This window comes from Mus caroli, unplaced genomic scaffold, assembly GCF_978045245.1.
Source record: "Mus caroli unplaced genomic scaffold, Mus_caroli_1 scaffold_2, whole genome shotgun sequence".
In the NCBI taxonomy this organism is placed as follows: domain Eukaryota; kingdom Metazoa; phylum Chordata; class Mammalia; order Rodentia; family Muridae; genus Mus; species Mus caroli.
The window spans coordinates 129,890,503-129,894,934 of record NW_028227257.1 but is presented as its reverse complement, the minus strand read 5'-3'; the positions used below and the strand labels follow the sequence as shown (position 1 = coordinate 129,894,934).

Genomic DNA, 4,432 nt, shown 5'->3' with positions numbered 1-4,432 from the left:
TCAAACAACAAACAAACAAACAACAACAACAACAAAAAAAAACATGGCTCAGTTTCCATGAAGCTGGTATTCAGTTATGAGGAGATAAATGATGGGGATATTTTTTTCCCATTAATGGGAACTTACACTGTGATCATGTTAAGTACTATAGTAAGTAGTTAACTTACTCCTCTTGAGTCAGCCTCCTGAGGCCTAGGCTTGCCTTGGGAGTTGGATGTGTTCTGGGCCCACCAACCTGATCTGTACTATTTCTTACCTTTTCTGTCAAGATGCCTGAGGAAGGGTACCATGGAGAGGAAGAGGTGGAGACCTTTGCCTTTCAGGCAGAAGTTGCCCAGCTCATGTCTCTCACCATCAATACTCTATTCAAACAAGAAGATTTTCCTCCAGGACTTGATCTCTAATGCTTCTGATGACCTGGACAAGATTCAGTATGATAGCCTGATGGACCCTACCAAGTTGAACAGCAGTAAAGAGCTGAAAATTGATAGCATCCCCAACCCTCAGGAGGCCACACTGACTTTGGTGGACACAGGCATTGGCATGACCAAGACTGACCTCATTAATACCTTGGGAACCTTTCCTAAGTCTGGCACAAAGGCATTCATGGAGGCTCTCCAGGCTGGTGCAGACATCTCCATGACTGAGTAGCTTGGTGTAGGATTCTACTCAGCCTATCTAGTGGCAGAGAAAGTTGTTGTGATCACAAAGCACAACAATGATGAGAAGTATGTCTGGGAGTCTTCTGTTGCTGAATACTTCACCATTCATGCAGACCATGGTGAAGCCATTGGATAGGGTACCAGAGTGATCCTTCACCTCAAAGAAGACCAGACAGAGTACTTAGAGGAGAGGAGGGTCAAGGAAGTGGTGAAGAAACACTCGCAGATCATAGGCTGTCCCATCACCCTGTACTTGGAGAAGGAACAAGAGAAGGAGATCAGTGATGATGAGGCAAAGGAAAAGAAAGGAGAGAAAAATGAGGAAGATGAGGATGAGAAGAAACTGAAGATTAAAGATGTAGGATCTGATGAGGAAGATGACAGCAGCAAAGATAAGAAAAAGAAAACAAAGATCAAGAAGTATATTGGCCAAGAAGAGCTGAATTAGATGAAGCCTATCTGGACCAGAAATCCAGATGACATCACTCAAGAGGAATATGGTAAATTCTATAAGAGCCTAACCAATGATTGGGAAGACCACTTGGCAGTCAAGCAGTTCTCTGAAAAAGGTCAGGTGGAATTCATGGCATTGCTCTCCATTCCCTGGTGATCTCCCTTTGACCTTTTTGAGAACAACATAGAAGAATATCAACATCAAATTGTATGTCCGCGTGTGTTCATCATGGATAGCTGTGAAGAGCTGATACCTGAGTTCCTCAGTTTTATCCATGGTGTGGTTGACTGCAAGGACCTGCCTCTGAACATCTCCCGAGAACTACTCCAGCAGATCAAGATCCTGAAAGTCATCTGCAAGAACATTGTGAAGAAGTACCTTGAGCTCTTCTCTGAGTTGGCTGAAGAAGAAGAAAACTACAGGAAGTTTTATGAAATGTTCTCCAAGAATTTGAAGCTTGGAATCCATTCGGATTCCACTAACCATTGCCGGCTCTCTGAGCTCCTTCGTGATCACACCTCTCAGTCTGGAGAAGAGATGACTTCTCTGTCAGAGTATGGTTATCACATGAAGGAGACACAGAAGTCCATCTACTATATCTGGAGAAAGCAAAGAGCAAGTGGCCAACTCTGCCTTTGTGGAGTGTGTGTGGAAACGGGGCTTCGAGGTGGTGTATATGACTGAGCCTAGTGATGAGTACTGTGTGCAGCACAGAAGGGCCTGGTCTTGGTGACTAAGGAGGGCCTGGAGCTACCAGAGGATGAGGAAGAGGAGAAGAAAATAGAGAAGAGCAAGGCAAAGTTTGAGAATCTCTGCAAGCTCATAAAGGAGATCTTGGACAAGAAGGTAGAAAAAGTGACAATCTCCAATAGGCTTGTGTCTTCCTCCTGTTGCATTGTGAGAAGCAACTGTGGCTGGACAGCCAACATGAAACACTTCGTGAAGGCTCAGGCACTGTGAGACAACTCTACAGTGGGCTACATGACGGCCAAAAAACACTTAGAGATCAACCCTGACCACCCCATTGTGGAGACCCTGAGGCAGAAGGCTGAGGCAAACAAAAGCAACAAAGCTGTCAAGGACCTGGTGGAGCTGCTGTTTGAAACCGATCTGCTCTCCTCTGGTTTTTCACTTGAGGATCCCCAAACCCATTCCAACCACATCTGCCACGTGATTAACTAGGCCTGGGTATTGATGAAGATGAGGTCACTGCAGAAGAGCTCAGTGCTGCTGTTGCTGATAAGATTCCCCCACTGGAGGGTGATGGGGATGTCTCTCACATGGAAGAAATGGATTAAAGGCTCCTGGGAAGCCCATGCCCTCTGTATCGTATCCGTGTGTCTCCCCCAGCAGCCTGGACTGGCCCTGACCCACCTGGCTCTGCTCATGTCTACAAGAATCTCTTCTATCCTGTCCTGTGCCTTAAGGCAGGAAGATCCCCCTCCCACAGAATAGCAGGTTATTTGTTTAATTTTGTTCTGAAATTAAAAGTATACAAAATAAAGAAGATGCGGTTTTTGTTTTTTTTTAAGTACTTAACTTTCTGTAGTTACAGTAATGAAACACTGGCAGAAAAAACTAACAAGGCAGGGGACACTGGGTAGCTCTTGTTGACTGCACTGGCCTAGTAAAGCTGCTCTTAAGTAGGTGACAGGGAAGATGGACAAGCAACTGACAGGGGCTGGATTAATCAGACTGAAGAATAGCAGACAAGGGAGACAATACGGGGTTAGGTCTGAGAAACAAGCAAATGCCATACCATGCAGGATCTAGACAAATCACGGTGCAAAAGTTTTGTATAACTTGGCATACAAAAGGAAGAAGGCACAGTGAAGGAGGCTACTCAGATGGCCAATCTGGAAATAATATTTCTGGTTCCAAAGAGGGCATGGAAGTTGAAATTCAGTAAACACTGTAGGGAAAACAAGTTACAGTAACAAATTGTGGAATGGGGACCGTGTGACCCATTAAAGATCGTATTTTGATCCTACTCCCTAGATAATAAGAAATATCATTGACTTACTAAGGCTAGGGAAGACAGTGACATAAGACCAAGCACGCTGGCATGCAACTCTAGATCAGCTATTCAGGAGGCTGAGGCAGGACAGTCATTTAAGGTCACAAGTTTGTGATCCTTGGGAAGCACAGAGAGACCCAATCTCAAAACAAAAATAACAAGAGATTACAGGGTTTGTGCTGGTTATTGCAGCCAAAGAGAATTGAAAGTTACACTCTGGCCAGGCAAGGCATAGTATGACATGCCTGTCATCCCAACACCTGGGAAGCAGAAGCAGAATTAACAAAATTCAAGGCCAGCCTGGACTTCATATTGAGACCTTATGTGTATAAATAAATAAATAAATAAATAAATAAATAAATAAATAAATAAATAAAGTTTTGTTTGTTGCAGAGGTTTTGTTTTGACATTGCAAGTTTGCAGTGACTAGAGAATTCCAGCTGGAGGAGGCGAACAAGCCATTAAATGAGTCTGGATTTAAATAATGAGATCGGTATCAGAAATACAGAGCTGAAGGCATTGGCAAGAGCCCACTTTCAAAACCATGATTGAATCACTTAGAGACTGTAAGGTCATAACGAAAAGGATGTCTGGGGGGGGAAGCCTGGAGGGCACCAATGTCTAGACCTAAGGAAGACCCTGAATCAGGAGAAAAACAAGGCATTCTTGAAAAGCAGGAGACTAAGACAAAAAGCATCTTGAACCAAGGCTTGCCTTGACTATATTTTGAGACTGTTTACAACAAGCAAAAATCGGTGGCAAGCCAAACTGCATCTGTCTGTGAACAGAAACATAAGCTTGATTAGAAGATGATTGAGTGATGAAAGAGAAACTGGCAAATATATTCAAAATGCCTACCCCAGAGTCCTGTGGCCCAAGGAACAAGGTGCAAGGGAGATGTAGCTATAAAAGAGTTTGGAGTCCAGGCCATTTTATTTTTGTTTGCTTGTTTCAGATGCCAGCCCTTAAACTGGAAGAGGTGGAATAGATCTCTCCAAATAAAAGAATATAATGGAAACAAGTGGGAAAGATGTCCCTTTGTCTACACAAAGCCTCAGGGGAAGGGAAGCAGAGCTTGGGGAAGAGACATGACCAGTATAAAGCAAAACTTTTCACAGGTGGATTGATGGAGGCACCGATGCTGACAGTTGATGACCGCTCAACAACAAAGGACGATGCAACACTGTATCAAACCCACAGTCACAGTGTATCAAATCCACAGTAACCCTTCTTTAAGCAGAAGCTGTGAGCTGTTGATGCCTAGGGGTGTGGGTAAAAAGTCCCGGTAGAGAAGGAAGA

At 44.0% G+C, this 4,432-nt stretch overlaps 1 pseudogene; it reads left to right on the top strand.

Annotated features, from left to right (window-relative positions):
• The first annotated feature begins 269 nt into the window (after positions 1-269).
• Positions 270-2,414, top strand: LOC110290270 (heat shock protein HSP 90-beta pseudogene; annotated as a pseudogene).
• Positions 2,415-4,432: the final 2,018 nt, after the last annotated feature.